Here is a 19,593-nt window from a genome sequence, read left to right as displayed (position 1 = left end):
ATTCATTAATTATAAATCCCACTTTCTGTCTGGAACCAGGTTTCCTAAACTACATTATTATCTGTATTAGAAGTTGAGGCCTTTGTGTTTATTTTTTAATCTACAAAACTTTTTCTAGAAAAAAAAAACATAAATCGAACTTGGTCTTTACTTAAGAAGTTGCCTTTTGAGTAGAGATGTTCAACATTGTGCCTCCAGGGCAGGCTGTGTGGTTTGCCCAGAGGTAGCATAGCTTGGTGGAAGCTGAGATGCAGACAGAGCCTGCCCTGTCGGCAGGAGGGGCTCTGAGAAGGTCACAGTCAGAAAGGACAAGGGAGGTGGAGAAGTTGGGAAGCTACGGTTTGGCGTTGCACGATCCTCTTATGCTGACAACCGCAGTCAGCATAGACTCGAGCATTCAGTGGTGGCAGCCAAGCAGTGCAAAGCTTAGTGTGAGGGTCACCCCTCACTGCTAAACTTGACCCACGCTCTGTCTGTAAAAATAAAGGGGGGGAGGTGCTGCTGAAGAAATGGCTCAGCAGTTACGAGCACTGGTTATTCTTCCAGAAGTCCTGAGTTCAATTCCCAACAATCACATGAGGGTTCATAGCCATATCTGATGGGATCCGATGCCCTCTTCTGCCATGCAGGTGTACAGGAAGACAGAACACTCACATATGTAATTAAGGAAGTCTTTAAGAAAAGAAGAGGAAATGGGTGCATCTTTCTTCTCCACACTCCTCTCCCCTTTCATCCTGGCTTCTCTTAAATTCCCACAAAGCGCCTTGGCTCTGGCAGCACGCTCTTGTGTGATCTGCATATTGTGTGTGACTGTCTTCGAATGGTGATATTTGAACTTGGAGGCGCTAGGATAACTGTCCCTGTAAAACCACGGTGAATCCAGCACCCAGGAATGGAAGGTCGTCAGAACACCCGCCCTCCGTCTCCTGTCGAGTATGAGCGACAGCACACCTGCATTCTGTTTAAGGTTGGCGAGCGGCAACAACAACGTATTAGAACCGGACATTTGAAAATGTGTAAATGTAGCCAGGCGGTGGTGGTGCATGCCTTTAATCCCAGCACTTGGGAGGCAGAGGCAGGTGGATTTCTAAGTTCGAGGCCAGCCTGGTCTACAGAGTGTGTTCCAGGACAGCCAGGGCTATACAGAAAAACCCTGTCTCAAATAAACCAAAGAAAGAAAGAAAGAAAGAAAAGAAAGAAACGAAAATGTGTAAATATTTGTGTTATGATGAAAATAAATCACATATTCTAATGAAGATGAAGTACTGTGACAATATAAAACCCTGTGTGCACAGAGAATAAGTGTAACTTTTTAGAAAACACTTGCAAAAATTCTTATGAAAATAAACCAAAAATGTTGAGTTTTGTCTCCATAAGTAATATGACCTTGGGAGATGTTTTTCTCTGTCTTTCAATTGTAACAAGGGCGACATAAGTTCTCTTGCTGCCCTGCTCCAATCTCCAATGATACCACAGGCAGCTGCTGCAAGGCGTTCCCTGGTAATGGCTTACTCCTGAGATGCTCTCCAAAGATGCAGCCTTGCCTAACGAAAGCTAACGGAACTTGCCACAGTGACCTGGTCCTGTGTCTGATTGGCATGGAAAGGGGAAACCCCTGCCGGCCACTTCACTTACATCCTTGCTCTGTTCCTCTCTTTCCCTAAAGAGAAGGCTTTTAATCATTGGCCCAAGGAGCGAGCAACCAACCATAGACTGGGTGACGTCCTCATCAGTAACAGGATTAAGGCTACCAGGTTAAGTGACTCACTGTCAGAAAGGACTACACAGCACAGTCAAGCTAGTGCCCACCCGGCACTGCTGCTGCCCGAAGCGACTGTGCGGATCTACTGATACTGTGACTGTGGAGATCTCATCATACTGTGGTTGTGGAGATCTCATGATACTGTGACCGTGGAGAGAGATTTCATCACACTGTGGCTGTGGAGATCTCATGATACTGTAACTGTGGAGAGAGATCTCATGACACTGTGACTGTGGAGATCTCCTGATACTGTGACTGTGAAGAGAGATCTCATTATGCTGTGACTGTGGAGATCTCATGACAGTGTGACTGTGCAGATCTCATTATGCTGTGACTGTGGAGATCTCATGACACTGTGACTGTGGAGATCTCATGATACTGTGGCTGTGGAGATCTCACGATACTGTGGCTGTGGAGATCTCACGATACTGTGGCTGTGGAGAGTCATCAGAGAGAGACAGGTACACCCATAGATTCTGATTAGTGGCTTTCTGTCTGTGGTTTCACATCAGCTTTCAGTGCTCAGTTGTATATCGATGAAGCTCCTAACTATGATGTATCAAACACACGGCCAAAACATCTCGTGTGGATGACTTTCAAATTCGCCAAGTAAAACTCATAAGATCAGGCAAATGCAGTCTCAGCAGATGTCACACACTCACATCCCATCTGAGGTTCTGCTGTTACAGGTTCTGATCTAAGGAAGCTGGTATCAAGATTAGGCCCAATACGCAGGCACTGGAGAAGGAAGTCTGAAGCTGGGCCACTTGTTAGCAAAGAAGAATCCACTAGAAAAACTCCTGATGTGCTGTGCCAATGCAAATGCTCAGTGCCCAGGCGGTGAGGTAGGAAGGGTACATGGATGGGCACAAGTTCTTCACGCATGACACATAGGAGAAAAGCAGTAATCAGAAGGGCTGTATAGCTCAGTGGAATCATGGGGAGAGACCAACTAACTCTATTTCACTCGTCTTTGTGTGAGAGGCACCATGAAAGCCAGTGTTTTAAAAGCCTCTTGTCATCTGTGGGTTTAGGGTTAGCACAGTCACTGTGGCACAGAACTTAACTGAACCGGTTTCGAAACTTCAGAGAGTCTTGGCCCTTGCTATGGAAGCAATGGTCTTTTGAAACTTAGTCTGAAATACTGCAGTAGGCGCAGTTGAGAAACTTGAATCCCAGATTCTGCTGGCACATTCCCCTTTGAAGAGAGAAAAAGATCACTTGTGTTGAATACATGGCTGTACTGGATGGTTTTGTGTGTCAACTTGACACAGGTTGGAGTTATCACAGAGAAAGGAGCTTCAGTTGGGGAAGTGCCTCCATGAGATCAGCTGTGGGGCATTTTCTCAATTAGTGATTAAGTGAGGAGGACCCCTTGTGGGTGGAGCCATCCCTGGGCTGGTGCTCTTGGGTTCTATAAGAGAGCAGGCTGAGCAAGCCAGGGGAAGCAAACCAGTAAGAAACATCCCTCCATGGCCTCTGCATCAGCTCCTGCTTCCTGACCTGCTTGAGTTCCAGTCCTGACTTCCTTTAGTGATGAACTGCAATGTGGAAGTGTAAGCTCAATAAACCCTTTCCTCCCCAACTTGCTTCTTGGTCATGATGTTTGTGCAGGAATAGAAACCTTGACCAAGACAGTGGCTTCTCCCAATAGTAGAAGACTAGACAAAATCTCAAAACTTTAGGACCTTTATGAGTATATGTGATCTATTTTAAGATTACTTCCTCTCCAAGCCAGCACACCAAGAAGGTCGAACCTCAGCACAATCCTGTGAGGGAGTTTATCAATCTAGAAAAGAGCAACCATGTTATACAGCAAATTGGTCATAATATCAAGTCTAACAAACACATGGTCAGAACCATGACAGGGTCTCTAGAAGCGAATTCTGAAGATCCTGGATGAAAAGACAGGAATAAGGGGGTTGACTGCCTAGGCCACCCCAGGCAGTGCACAGGTCCTGCAGGGAGGCGGGGCCACACAGGCCTAACGCTGCGCTACTCCTGCCCCTTCCTTTCCAGCCTCCTCCTTCTCCTCGGACCCTGCAGCCGCCATGCTGATGCCTAAGAAGAATCCGATTCAGGCAGATTTCAGAGTTCGAAGCCAGCCTCGTCTACAGAATGAGTTCCAGGACAGCCAGGGCCATACAGAGAAACCCTGTCTCGAAAAACCGAAAAAAGGAAAGAAAAGGAGAATGAGATAGCTATCTATGAACTCCTTTTTAAGGACGGTGTGATGGTGGCCAAAAAAAGATATCCACATGCCCAAATGCCCCAAGCTGGTGGACAAGAACATGCCCAACCTCCGTGTAATGAAAGCCACACAGTCTCTCAAGTCTTGAGGCTACATGAAGGAGCAGTCTGTTTGGAGACATTTCTACTGGTACCTTAGCAGTATCTCCAAGGGCATCCAGCATCTCCGACAGACATTACCTGCACCTACCTCCAGAGATCATGCCTGCCACCGTGCGCTGCAGCGGTCCCGATACTGGCAGGCCTCGGCCCAAAGGTGCAGAGGGTGAGCCGCCTGCAAGATTCACAAGATGGGGAGGCAGACGGAGACACCTACAGGAGTGGTGTCCCCTGGAGCTGACAAGACAGCTGAGGCTGGGGCTGGCTTAGCAACTGAATTCCAGTTTAGAGGCGGCTTCGGTCGTGGACAGTGAAGTTGGAGATTATGCTGTATTGAATAAACTTTAAAGAAAAACAAAAAAAGAATAGGGGGTTGAGAACAGAGACATCAGAAACTTATGGAAATGTACCCTATAGTACACTCAAAGTTTGGCACCCATTCAAGGGCCCAAAAAGGTAGTTCTAAGATCAACATAGAGTTAAGGTGGCCACAGTAACCAAAAAAAGAAAGGCTAAAATTTCTCATGAGACCAAAAACGAGAGCTGAATAGGGTGGATAAGAGAGCTTGGCTGACAGTTCCCCTCGGGAAAGCCCAATGGAAATTTAGCTTAATAAGGCAGTAACAGATGTACTTGTGAGAAGCGTTAACAAGCGTTTCAGCAGTGTCTTCTATAGGCTCAAGCTGAAGGAGAAAATGGTATTACTGAGATGTTGCTATCTCATAAAGATGGTAGAGTGTCCTGCAGAGCAGAAAAGATGGGGAAGGTTGTAAGACTGGCTGTGGAGGAATCTCAGCTTGGGAGCCTGAACCGAGCTGGCCTCAGAGTAGACACACTTGTCATCAGTTGTTGCTGTGTCTTTGTTTTGTTGCTCTTGCAGACTTCATTCCTTATATAACCCTGTGACTGAGTAATCCACTGATTGCATTAGTGGGTTAATCCCTCCTCGAGGGCAGGGCTCTCATCACCTCTGTGAGGTCTCTCTCACCTAGTCTCACTTCTTAATATTTCATAATGAAGATTCAATTTTAACAGGAGTTTAGGAGGAGACATGATCTAGTTAGACCACAGTGTGAACTGAGGATTCTCCCCTCTTATCATTACTGAGGTTCTTCTCTTGCATGCGTGTGTCTGTGTGTCTGTCTCAGTCTCTCTGTGTGTCTGTGTGTGTGTGTTTGTCTGTTTGGGCATGTTTGGGTGTGAATGTTCACCTAGAAACTCCTGAAGGATATATCCTCCTCAGGAGGGATGTGTCAACATAAACAGAACACGGGGGTCAGCTGAAAAACGTTATGAGGAGAAATGCATTGACTGTGCCTAACTCAGCAAACACCACAGCTCAGCCGCACAGTCCCTGTGACTGTCATGACTCCTGGTGGCTACATGGATGGCGAGGAACTGCATGTGGAGGTGTCTACTGACCAGAAAGGATTATACTGCATATCACTACCCCAGAAGAAAATCAAATTCAAAGTATGGCTTCTAATGACCACATATGGCTTTTTGTACCACAGTGGGAAACCTGTTCAAACCAAGTAAGTCAAAAACTATTGGTTGTGCTTTATTTGCTTCCTGTGGTGTTGAAATGTGTTTTGGACACTAGAAAATGAGGAGTGGGGAGGGAGTCATATTTGGAAGAGACTTACTAGTTGAAACTGAAGAATTTCCACAGGAAAAGACTTCAGGTTTCAGCCTCTTCTAGTTCGTAGAAAGACAGCTTATGTCTTTCTCATCATTGGGTCCATAGAGTTCTCCTTTGTCAGAGCTCAACATATTTTCATTCTATGTTGTTTTTACTTATTTTTATATGCATGTGTCTGCCTGTGTGTGTGTGTGTGCAGTGCCCTCAGAAGCCAGAAGAGGGCACAAGACTGTTGGATTTCCAGTTGCACCTGATTGAGAGCCACATTCCATGCTGGGAACTGAACCAGGAACATTTGCAAGAACAAATGCTTTTAACTACTCATCAGCCTGTCCAGCCCCTTCACGTCGACATTCTAGATGCATCTGAAATTTCAAAGGTCTTTCACCCCATTGGAGTCTCCAATGTCACCACTGTGGTTTGGGATCCTAGGCTCTAACCCGTGTTACAAGGTCCTCACCTTTTACCTGACTCCCTGTCTCCGCTCCTAGTATAGATCTCCTCTAAACTAGAATCCAAGTATCAGCTTAGCCTAGAAAGACAAAAACCAAACATGAAAACCATCTTTACTGTGATTGACAGAGCCCCATCCATTACCATGGTCCTTAACGCTGAACCAGCTGTTGTCTGGAGCCTCTAAGACTCTATTTTCTTATCACTGCCTGCTCACCTGGAAGGTGTGAAAATTAAAATAGACCTCAGATCTTCAAGATCAGAATCAACTGTGAGAGGGTCTCAGAGCACATCTACTGAGCAAGATTCCCAATGCATCTGAGGATCCCTGACGACATTTCGGGGCTCATTTGCCATAACTCAACAACAGGAACTATGTAGCCTAACTTGAATGCTTCTTAAAATCATGTGGAGGAGGAGGAGGACGACGTCGAGGAGGACGAGGAGGACGAGGAGGAGGAGAAACACCTCTGAATATCTCCTAAATAATTACATTTTAAAAGCTGTCAATAAATGCTGTCTATTACATCCAGGGCCGGCATTTTCCCATTGTCCTGAGGTGGGTTTACTGCCGGGCAGGTTGGAGGACCACAGGCAGAGTTTGCGGTCCAGCTGCTCTGAGAGGCAAGTATAGATGCATCCCTGAACCCTCCGTGCATTTCCCAGGATCCCTGGGATGTACCTCCATCCTGATGGTTACTGGACTCTATCTTTCAAGACTTGGCCTGTATAAAATTAATACCAAGGAATGCCCATATTCCTCCCACAAGATAGCTTTGCCCACTTTCTCAGGTGTCCCGTACACTCAAAGTGTGTCTAGTGATATAATAAGCACAGTTATGTCATAATACAATATTTATTTCTACATGGATTCTGCCTTTCATTTAAAAAAAAACTATGCCAGAGACCACAACTCACATATGTTTGTGTTCTTTGAGTTTAGCAAAGCCCAATTATATTATAGATGCTGGATGAGTGATTACTGACTAGCTCAAAGAGTGACTTAGCAGACAGGGCGATTGGCAAGATGTGAATGAAAGCATTAATTATACAAACACAGGAATAAACTAAACTTCTTTCCTGGAGCGACAATGTAAGTTTAATCATACAATATATTCTACATGCCAAGAATGGTGGTTCTGTAAAGTAACTAGCTAAGACCCAAAGAGGATTCAGTCACAATGAATTATCAACTCTTTACACCTTAGTGTGAATAAAATCTTCAAAGGTGGGAGAAGAGCGCCACCTGCCGAACCAATAGAGCATAACAGAGCAGTGAAGAGCAGAACTACCTCATTTTAAAATGATCCTGAGTAAAATGATCAGGACGGATTCTGAAATGTTCACAGTGTACTTATTATGCATTGCCCTACTTTAAAACAATATTTACGAGAATTCAATAAACATTTCATATATACTAGGAAATATGCACGTTTTCTTCATATTGTCCTTAAAATTTAAATTAATTTTTCTAAATTTCATTAAATTGATTTAAATAAAAATCCATAGATAAAGCATCTTCTAAGGTTAGACTGCTCTTCATTAAAAACAAACATTTGATTGGTCTGGGTGTAATTTTTAGGTAAGAAGAAAAAATTGGCACAAGGCTAAGTCCAGAGTGTGGACATTATTTAGGGAACATGGCTCCTGTCGCTGGTGGTCCAGGTCAAGGCTGGTGCCTCTCGAAAGAGGTGTTCACAGAAGCACAGGGCAAGCAAGAGAAACAGAGCCACCAATCTACCAGGCGGGTTCAGGAGTCTAGCAAGAAAGAGAATGCCCTGTGGGCACGGCAAGACCAAAGAGCGCTGAGAACACAGGAGATAGTTTCCCAAGGCCCTCCATGCCTCCACTGTACTACGGAGCCGTATTCAGAGAACAGGTTTTCTGACATTGTTGTCAACAAGCCCTGGAAGCCCAACCATAAGGAAGAATGGCAGACGCTGACAAGCTGTGTCATCAATCAAATGGCCGTTTGAAGTTGATTTGTTGGGATGACTTTTCTTTTTTGACTATCACAATTTTATTTTGAAACAGGATCTCACTAAGAACTTGTGACTTGCCTAGAACTTACTACATAGACCAGGCTGGCCTTGAACTCAGAAAGAGCTGCCCGCCTTTGCCTCTCAATTGCCGAGATTAAAGGCGTGTGGCTCTATGCCTGATCCATAATTATTACTCTTTTAATTGAAATATCATAGTCATATGGCACTAATGAAGCACAGCGTGATGCTCTGATGCGTGTATGTAGTATAGAATGATTAAAGTTCATCTCACTTAGTATTTTATACTATTTTGGAATTTACTCTTAGTTCTTTTGAAATGTACATTATTATTGAGCATAGTTAGTGTTGTACAATAAATATCCGAATGTGTTTCTTCTAGCTGATGCTTTGTGAGATCTTTGGCCATCCCAGACTCAAGTCGTTATGCTCTCCACCAATTCTGGTTTTGCTTTTCTTTCGTTTGTTATGGATTCTGTATGCAATGAGATCATGTTGTGAATCTGCTTTATTGACGGGAAGACGCAAAGCAACTCAAACTCACCCAAACTCAGACATCTAATAAACTGCTGAAATTCCAAGGCCGGTCCCTTTCATCAAAAACTGCCCCTTATCTCCCTTCCCACAGGCTGACTTGTAAAGGGAGGACAGCAGAAAATCTAGACAAGAAAAAATACCCCCGGACAGCCAGCCCCGGAGGAAGGTCCCCAGTGTCAGGGTGAGCGCCGAGAGTTGAAGGAGTCCTCACCAAATGGGTGCTGCAGTCTCGCTAAGGCAGATTTTCAAGGAATGTGCACGGCAATGTTAATCCATCAGTGTCCATGGGAAAGGATGCCGCTGGCTCCGGGGGCTGTGAGGGATGCTGCCTCTCATCCCCTCTCAGACGCCACTCTGTTGTCGTCATCTGTGAAAAGCTCAGAGCCAAGAACATTAACATTCTCATTAAATTGCTTTATCCAGGGCCACACCTTGGATTTTCTTATGATATATTTAATACCCTGGTGAATGCCAGTTAGAAGTGCTGGCTGGGCAGACTGAAGGGACGACTGTGAGGAGGGGGATAGAGTGGTTAGACCTGCATCAGCCACACGGGATTCCTGTATGTGACATCTGGGGATAAGAGTGAGTGAATTTGGGGGAAAACCAAAGCCTACCACGGGGCTACTTGGAAGGATAGAAACACAAAAATGGGAACTTTTTTTTAAATGTTAGAAAGTAAACCAAATTAGACTTGGGGATGAGATCTGGGAAGAAATAAATGTTGACCCACAAAGTCCTAGTTTGAATGGCTTCTGGATAAATGCTCTACTACATGAAGAATGTTAGGTTAGCTTTTAAAATCCAGAGCTTTCCAAATTCACTTACACATACACCACACACACACACACACACCACACACCACACACCACACACAAACACACGCACTTGCCCCAGAGGAGATATCTTATGGAGCTAGAGTTTGGCAGAGCACACAATCAGAGACCCTGCTGTGAGGGTATCATACACCAGAAAGGCAACTGGCCCAGAATCCACATGATATCATCTAACGTCTATGGGGAAAATCCTAAGAAAAAAGTCTACAAAGATGAATGAGTTTTTCTAAACAAATCAACAGTGTCTACATAATTGGGGGGGGGGGGGCGGTGACGCAGATACCTAACTGAAAAGAAATCCTGAATTTTTCCATTTTACAATCTAGAGCAAAGTACTGGCTAACTATAGATCTCAAGCCAAATCCAGCCCACTGCCCTGCTTCCTTAAATGCAGTGTGGCTGGCTCTCAGCCCTGCTTGCAGCAGTAGTGGTCCCCACTCACTGGGACAGAGACCAAGAGCCTGCCAGACTTCATGCTTACTACCTGACCTTTTACAGAAAAACTTTGTCAGACTCATGCTTAACACTTAGGGATGGGTGGGGGAGGGGAGGGAGGCAGGAAAGAGGGGGGAGGGAAGCAGTAGGAGGGAGGGACGGAGGGAGGAAGGAAGGGAGGGAGGGAGAAAAGGAAGGAGGAAGGGAGGGAGGGAGGGAGGGAGGGAGAGGTTTGTAGCCATTCTCAGGCTATACCCATTTATGACTGTACAGGAATCAGCAAATAAACCACAAGGATAAATCTGCTTCAACGTCTCATGTACAAATATTTGACTTGTAACGCAAACCTTTCTGTCTGGTCACAGAACTCCTTGCTGGAATGATACCTTCAATCCCCTCTGGTCAATATTACATCTCCATCACACCCCTGCATCCTCGCCCTAAAGCGAGCTGATCTGGTTAGCATCCACTATTGCAGTTCATGGAGCCTTTATCGGTTAAGAATATATCCAGAAACAAATAGAAGGAACTATGTTTCAAGTTATCGCTATTATTTTTATATTGATGCATGCTTTGGTTGTATTAATTGTGTACTCCACATGTGTGCATTGCCTGAGGAGACCAGAAGTTTATAAGTTACCACCTATGTGCTGGGAACTCAATATGGGGGCTCTGCAAAAGCGGAGGTACTATTGGTAGCCAACTCTCCAGCCCCTAGAAGAAAGTCTTGTTTCTGTTATTATTCCTTAAACAAAACAGGTGTCTCCTTACTCACTCACACAGGAGCCTTAGCCATAGGTTCCCAGGAGTTGTCTAAGCAAGAAAAGAAAAGGGAGACAAGCCGTGCAGGGAGTACTTCAACATTGTCCTTTCCGTGAATTGTCACTTGTCGCTCAAACTCCTGTTTCCCTCACACCTCATTCCCAGAACCACATCGCAGAGTACTTTTCCTTGTTTGGGAACTGAGAGGTGTGTTAACCTTCTGTTACTATATAGAATACCTGAGATGAGTCTACTTACCGTGAGAGACGCCATGTTGGCTCAGCTTTGGTGGTTCAGTACATGGTCAGCAGGCCGCAGAGCTTCGGGCGTGTGGCAAGACCTTGTGCCTCAGTGGATTCATATGGTGCAGGAAAGCGACTCAGCCAGCAGCAGAGAACAGATCTGGGAGGGGCCAAGCAATTGCTCCTCCCCGGTGCCTTCAGTCTTCGCCCCACATGGTCTGGACCCAGCCCACCCCCATCCCCCCATCTCCCATCCCCCCCCACCCCTGCAGGCTTGTAGATTATAAAATGTGGAGTCTGTAGGCTGGTGCGTGCATCACAACCTCCTTTGTGACTGGATGTGGAGACTAGCCTGTAGGAACATATTCATTTCCCCTGGTGTCTCTCCCTCCTAACTCTAACACAAATCCCTGAAGGGAGTTCACAGTGCACCAGGCCTTTTAAAGGAAATTGCTTCTCACAGTGTCAATAGCATCTTGGGGTAGTTAACATCTGGGGAGTGGGGGTGAGGGTCCTGTGCACTTCCAGACACAACTGAACCTACTGGCCTATAGGTCACAGACATTTGGGATTATTCTGGGATCCTCACGAAACAGAAAGGTGATGGAGGAAAAACAAGGTTTCCATGACACCAGCCCTGGGCTTACAGATAGGGCCGTACAGGGAAGAACTTAGGCATGCCTGCCGCTTTCCACAAGTTTAACATCTAGGTTTTAGTTACAAGTGTTTTGTCTATTTATGAGACAAACCATATAGGCTAATCATGCTCCAGCAGATGGCTCTATACGTGAGAATATATAGGCAGCAAATATTGGGCCCACAGCCATAAAGTGTTATTTTATTTTAGAAAAAAAAAAACAGACTTTAATCTCTGAGATTTCAGAGCTAGCCTGATCTACATAATGAATTCAAGGCCAGTCAAGTCTCTGCCTCAAAATTTAAAATAAAATATTTAGAGTTGGGAATGGATGGGGTGGATGTGGGAGGAGCTGAGGGATGAGTAGGATCTAATACATTAGATGCACTATGGAACACATTCGCAGTTTTAAATAACTGTCATAAGCAGACCATGGAGAAATTCTGAGAAGCACGGTGCCCACGGCATCACACCCGTGAGCCGTGCTTGTGGGGCTGGACATGAAGCTGCGTGGCAGGACTTGATGGCTTGGCATTCCTGAGGTACTGGCTTCATCCCACACCATCCAGAGAAAATTAAATAAAGGAAACAAGAATCGGAGGATCAGTAATTGGAGGGTCGTATGGATGGATGATTGACCATTATACGCTACTGGGTATGGTGGCAAATATCTTTAATCCCAGCACTCAGGAGGCAGAGTCAGGCAGCTGTCTGTGAGTTTGAGGGCAGCCTGGCCTACATAGCAAGTTCCAGACCAGCCAGAGAAACATAGAAATTCCATGTCTCAAAAAAAATTAAGAAGAAGAAGGAAGAAGAAGAAGAAGGAAGAAGAAGAAGGAAGAAGAAGAAGAAGAGGAGGAGGAGGAGGAGGAGGAGGAGAGGAGGAGGAAGAGGAGGAGGAGGAAGGGGAAGAGGAAGAGGAAGGGGAAGAGGAAGAAGAAGAGGAAGAAGAAGAAAAGAGAGAGAGAGAGAAAGAGAGAGAGAGAGAGAGAGAGAGAGAGAGAGAGAGAACGAGAAGCTAAAGAGATGATTCAATGTCTAAAGAGCATTTGTCTTTCTTATAGAGGACCCTGATTCAGCCTCCAGAGCCCACACAGCAGCTCACCACCATCCATTAATCCAGTTCCAGTGGATCTGACGCCCTCTTCTGACTTCTGTGGACACCAGGCATTCAGATGGTACACAGATATACATGCAGGCAAAACACACATACACATAAAATAAACAACCCTTTTTAAGATAACTTTCTCAAAAAGAAAAGAAGTGTACACTCGAGAATGATACAAATAGTGGTTATTGACCAATCTTTTAAAAAATAAAGTCTAAATTCAATTAGACAAACTTCTAAATTTTCCAAATTAAGCAAAAAATATTCAACTCACCACGGATTGATTATTACCCCATTACTGAATACACTGAATTGGTCGCGTGCGAGCCTCAACTCAGAATCTGCTACACATTATAGCATAATAATAATTAATATTAGGGTAGAATATCTAATTCAAAAGCATTATCTCCCATGACTGTCAAAAACTTTAATCCACTCCATTTTGATCTAGATTCATCAACAACCTTATGCTGCTAATTTCTAGCCTAAGGATATGTCTGCAAGATGTGCATCACAGGAGCATGAGAGCCTCTATTCAGACACAGTAACAAATGTTTCGGTCTCAGCACTGGGGAGGTGCACAGGACTCCTGGGCTTGCTGGTGGGCTAGCCTAACCTATGAGAAAGCTCCAGGTTCCAGTGAGAGACACTAGTGTGTGACAATGAGAGTGTGTGGCACTTGTCACACACACACACACACACACACATACACACACACACACAGTCGAATAAAAAAATTAAGAAACATGATTCCTTTAGTTATAGGTAGATTTTTAAAGTTTTAGATTCTTTTTCTTTTATGTGTATGCATGTTTTTTACCTGAATGTGTGTATGTATCTGTGAATGTATTATGTTTGTGCACCACATGTGTGCCTGTAGAGTCCAGAAAGGGATTTCAGATCCCCTGGAATTAGAGTTACAGACCTCTGTAAGCCACCATGTGGGTGCTGGAAACAAGTCCTCTGCAAGAGTAAGAAGCACTCCTTATCTATCACTGAATCATCTCTCCAGTCGATTATAGGCAGATTTTTCAGAGGCACACTGGCTAAGGCCTTCCTGTATCCACAAAATGTTTCTATAAGCTCTTTACTAATGTGTGCCATATTTTCATAGTTAAAAAGTCCATTCTGCAATTATAAGTAACGCAAAAAAAAAATATCCACACTAATATACCATTTGTGTTCACATGCAGTGTGAAGGCAAGTTGGTGATTTAGAGCAGAGTGGTTCTGGCTCCAGCCAGGTGGGCCCAGGACCCAACATGGGCTCAGCCATCAAAGAGAGACGTTCCTAGTCAATAAAATGGAGTCACCTTTAGCTTTTCCCATCGCTTTTCTCGTGCTTAACATCCGGCCGCTTTTAAGGCCTCAAATAGAGTTGTTCTTGGTCAGAATTTTGTTGTTGAACTAGATGCAAAGAACTATCTGAAAGGGGCAGACGCCAATGCTTCACAGGAGACAAAGGAATACCAAAAGACAGAGGGAAGGTCCTATGGCACACACTGGGAAAACAGCCTGGATAATTTTCAAGATGCTTGTGTGTGTGTGTGTGTGTGTGTGTGTGTGTGTGTGTGTGTGCAGCACAGTGCACAGTCAGAGGCTGGAGACTACTGAAGCCTGTGTGATTTATAGTCAACAATCCTTCAGCCATGTGCCTCCAGGTGTTGGAACTCAGGCTCTTACACGTTCAACAGGCACCTTTACCCACTGAGTAGCCATCTCTCAGGTCCTAGCCTTCATATTGTTTTATTTTTGTAATTTCATATGTGTGTACTATGTTCTCATCATCCAGACTGCCTCCATCCAACCCGGCCTGTCTTGTTTCTCTCTGCCCACACCTCTCAAACTGATGGTGTCTTCTTAGTTATTGTTACATATATATAAGGAGATAAATACATAGATACAACTCTTAGTGTTGCTTGTATGTATGTATGTATGTATGTATGTATGTATGTATGGTCACGAATGAGCTTCCTATTTATTCATCAAGCTTCGTGGTGTTTCCTGTTGGCCCTCCTAGGTCCACTAGGGGCTGCTCCGCAGGAATTTGGAACTCTCTCCAGGCGGCAGTGCGGCAGTGCACCACCAGATGGCAGCATGGAGCCACCACGTTTTCACCCTTGGGCTGTGATGCAGCCTTATCAGGCTGGAAATAGCTTCCTATGGCATCGCGGTTCGCAACTGAGAAAATAGCAATCATTGACTGGCACCACTCTCCCTCGGTTGCACATCCTAGCCCCACGCGTTGCTGATCTTGAGGCTATTACTTTCCCTCATTCCTCCTTGCTGTTCTTGAGATCGTAGGGATGACAGTAAATCTGACTCTTTTAAAACAAATAACAACGAAAAAAAGGTCATATTGCACATAGAAGAAAGAGCTACAGGACCACTCAGCTGCCAGCATTTGGTTATCCTTTGTAAACCACAGAGGCTTGGCTACAGCTAAAAATGTTATTGAAACAAGATACCCTCTCAGGCTTATAGACAAACCACATGTTAACAGAATCGTTTCAGAAGTAAAGGTGCCCTAGAAATCCAGTGACCTCTGCAGAAAGGTCAGCTCCTCAAACTATCGAGACCGTTTCGGATGCTTAGTACCCTGTCGAAGTCTGTATGACATTTCATCACGGATGTGAAAATCGGTTCCTTTCCCAGCTATACCCAGGACCGTGAGCCATCACAGACCAAGATCAATTCGGATCATTCTGAATCTTTTCATTTCTAGTTGGCGACAAAGCGAGTTCTTGCAAGGAGGTCAGAAACACATGATACCTTCAAATGCTATAACTCACATTTGACTCAGATTTTACTTGACAGACGGGGAAGACACGTGCATTAAGATATCTTCCTAGAAAACGTGCCTGTGCCGCAGCTGAAGCAAGATATTCCTGTTTATGTCAGCACTGACTTGTAATTTAATTTCCACGGTCTGTGTTTATTGTGATATAGCCCAGCCTCCTACGCCTTTGTGCACACAACCTTCTTCTAGAGTTACCCTAGATTTTAATGTGGACTGAACGTGATCCCGTGGAGTTTTTTGTTTTTTGTTTTTTGTTTTTTTTTTAAGATGATTCAACTTTGAGCAGAAGGAAACCAAAGTACCATCCTCTAAGATGTCTATCATACTTAGGTGAGCAGCACTGACAATTACATTTATCCCCAACATCAGCAACATCACGTGTTTCCAGATACGAAACCCAGAGGACACCGCAGCCTTATCTCTCAACATAACATACGCCTTACAGTAATGTGGCAGTCATGGGATGGCTAAATTAGGGAGAACGTCTACAAATAAATAGTCTATACTCTTAAAGTCATCAGGCATGAAAGGTGAAAAATGTGTGATTCTCCTGGATGAGACAAAACTGAAGACTCAAGACTGAATTTTTATCATAAAAAAGAAAATTCTATATAGGACGTTACTGAGACAGATGCCAAGTTCGAATGTGGTATAGATTGAATAATAACTATTTGTCAATGTAGAATTCTTGATTTGGGTCACAGTATATATTTTCATAAATGAATATTCTTGTTCATAGGATCCATACATACACTTAAAACATTTAGGAGTCAGAGGATGATACACTTCCAAGTTGTTCTGAAAAAAACGCGTAAGTATATGTTTAGGAGAAGGACCGGGAGAGGCTGTTACAAACTGTTAACAGCTGGTGGATCAGGGAGAATAGCATACGAAAATCCTACGTGCTATATGTCCTCTGTATGTCTAGTACTATGTCAAAATGAAAAGCAGTTCATTAAAAACGAAAAGACCTTCCAGACCAAGATCCAGTAAAGAAATCTCCACTTTATTATTTTCTTGATAAAACACTGTGTGAGAAAACAACGGAAGGGGGGGGATTTGTTTTGTTTTCGAAGAAAATAAAATCAGCATAATGCACCTTCTGGTGCAGGGCAACATGTCGGCAGGCATCATCCTGCCTTGGCACCGCATCTTGCTGGCCTCTGCTCCAAGCCACCATCGTGTCGATGGGAGGGGAGACTAGACTCCCACTCGTCCCAGTTCCCTTGTCACCAGGTCTCCCCAGAGCAGCTGATCTTTGTGTCTGGTACTCAGCAACGTTGAGCTGGTGATGGAGCGAGGGGAGAATGCAGAACAGTAAAAATGGCATTCTGCCATTGCCTTTTTAAGTGAAGCAAACTTTAATAATGCTGTCCACATCTACCTTAAGAAAAAATATCAAGGTAGTGATGTGGGCAAAATACATCATGTAGAATCTAGAATGTCAGCATTTGAAAACATTCAGATATTGTTTAATCCAGCTAAAACTCTGATATTTTAGCTCATATGTAGAATCTATCTTCTATCAAACTGTAAAAGAGATTTGATGCCCCCAACTCTACCATTGTTTTTCCTTTCCTGTGACTGCCTTCAGCTATGCCACTCATCTTACAGAAATGCCCAGGTAGGGCATTTCTGAATTCAGGTGACAGTGCCCAGATCTCTAGTGAGATCTGCCCTCTGGTTAACCCAGAGCCTTCTGACCTCAGTGTGGTTGGATGTCATGGAATATTTAAGTCAAGGGTTTCACACTTTTATATAAGAGCATGACACTGTTGCCAAGCTGCTGTAGTAGACTTTGCAAAATGCCTAGGTTTCCTGTTTTCAATTTTAAGTTTAAACCGAGATGTTACTAGATAATCTCTAAACTTATCTTCAGTTCCAAAAATCTGTGATTCTTAAATTAATGAAAATAATCAGACAATAGAATACCATAAGCAGAAACATCTTTAAGTGCAAAAGAATTCAGGTATAAAGCTTAGGAAGGCACAGGTTTATCTTAGGGTTTACATTCAGAGGGCAGAAGACTTCCCTCACACAAGCCAGTGGGGTGGCCTGAGATAATTACAAACTGGGGAGTTAGGAAGATGACAAATGACTTAATAAAACAGCTGACCACAACTTGAACCAGCTTCGGTTGAGTGACACATCCCTAGATGCTGTAATTAAATGTCTCTGGAACATTCCTCACAGTGAGTAAGCTGTTCTTCCTTTATACTTTCAGTAGCTTGGGACGTAAAGTTCAGTCAGGTTTTTAGGTTACTAGATCAATGATTCTAAAAAGCATGGTCTGTAAGTCTAGACCAGAGATCAAAGCAGCTCTAGGTGGGCAGGGAAAAACTGACGAAACATGTAGAGTCTAAAGACAGGGAGGACCAGGCTAGTTGAATGACTTGTCAATGGTCACAAAATGCAAGGTTGACTGACTCCTTACCAGGACATGTGGCTGGAGATCTCAGTACTGTGAAGCTCACCTGTAAGACACTTCTGAACTAGATGTTCGTGGGCTGGTTCCTGGTGTTCTTCAGGAAGAACAGTCATATCTCACTTCCAACATTGATTCATTTGTTTCATCCCTCTTTAAAAGCTGGGACTGCCCATCAGCTGAAGACAGAACTGGAGTCCTTTCTCCCTTTCAGGAGAGGCTCAGAATGGGCATCTATCTCCCTGACTAAAGTGAAGCACCTCTCTACAATAGAAACTTCCCGGGAAACTCTTTAGACAAAACCATTAGTGTATTTCGAGTGTTTGTTACCTGGCAGCGTGAACAAGTCAGAGCTGCATCTTCCTCTTGAAGCTTATATCTCCATCAACGCCTAATGAGAAAGGCTAGAAAGATGCCTTTGCATCTTTGAATTCAAACAACATGCCAAATGAAAGGGGCAGTCCTTACAGGAGCATCCGACAGCACATCCCTGTTCTGAATTTTCCAGATAGAGAAGACAGTCTTAAGGGAGAGCCTTATGGTCCAATGTAACGCTTAACATCTTAGTTACTAACAATTATAAAGTTGGCCTGTGTTCCATGTAATGGTGGTGGTGGCGGTTTCCATTTTAGAATAACAGCGAGCTAGCCTCAGCACCTGCAGGTAACTACCTACTAAGCTCCTGCCACAGTTAGTTGAGATCTAAGCTTTTGAAGTTTGCCTGCTCTCTGCGGAGGCCACTCTTCCCACAGCCTCTGCGCTGAGCGGCTACAACAGACCCTGATACCATAGCTGCCTGGTGAGCTTTTATCAAAACAGCTCGAGCTTTGTGAGATCGTATATAGACCCTGATACCATAGCTGCCTGGTGAGCTTTTATCAAAACAGCTCGAGCTTTGTGAGATCGTATATCATGCACCTTCAGGACAAGCAGCCTCTGGCTGCTCCATCATAACCACTTCAGGCTCAAGGCTCGGGCAAGTCTTTCAAGCTCGTGTTCTTCTGGGGGTTTCTAATGAAAATGTTTCTTAATCAATTCAACGTGTTCATTTCTGAACTAGAGATTTGTATTTAAAAGGGTCTGAGGCCCTTGCTGAAGAGAATGAGGACCTATAATTTAATTTCTGAGTTCATTCACAGGAAGAGGAAGTAGAATTGTTCTCCAGGTAGTAGGCTGAACCTGAATCCATCGTCATTAACCTACTAGTTGTGTGGACTTAGTCAATCCTTCTTTTCCTCCTCCTCCTCCTCCTCCTCCTCCTCCTCCTCCTCCTCCTCTTCCTTCTTCTTGTCTTTCCCCTCCTCCTTTTCCTCCTCCTTCTCCTCCTCCTCCTCCTCTTTCTCCTCCTCCTTCTCCTCCTCCTTCTCCTCCTTCTCCACCTTCTTGTTTTTCTCCTCCTCCTCCTCCTTCTCCTCCTCCTCCTTCTCCTTCTCCTTCTCCTTCTCCACCTTCTTCTCGTCTTTCTCCTCCTCCTTCTCCTCTTCCTTCTCCTCCTCCTTCTCCTCCTCCTCCTTCTCCTTCTCCACCTTCTTCTCGTCTTTCTCCTCCTCCTTCTCCTCTTCCTTCTCCTCCTCCTTCTCCTCCTCCTCCTTCTCCTTCTCCACCT

At 44.4% G+C, this 19,593-nt stretch overlaps 1 pseudogene; it reads left to right on the top strand.

The window, feature by feature from the left end:
* Window positions 1-892: 892 nt before the first annotated feature.
* On the top strand, window positions 893-4,425 carry LOC127679763 (40S ribosomal protein S10-like; annotated as a pseudogene).
* The last annotated feature ends 15,168 nt before the right edge of the window (window positions 4,426-19,593 follow it).

This window comes from Apodemus sylvaticus, chromosome 3, assembly GCF_947179515.1.
Source record: "Apodemus sylvaticus chromosome 3, mApoSyl1.1, whole genome shotgun sequence".
Classification (NCBI taxonomy): Eukaryota; Metazoa; Chordata; class Mammalia; order Rodentia; family Muridae; genus Apodemus; species Apodemus sylvaticus.
Note: the sequence above shows the minus strand (reverse complement) of the source record. Positions and strands in the feature narration are given on the sequence as shown.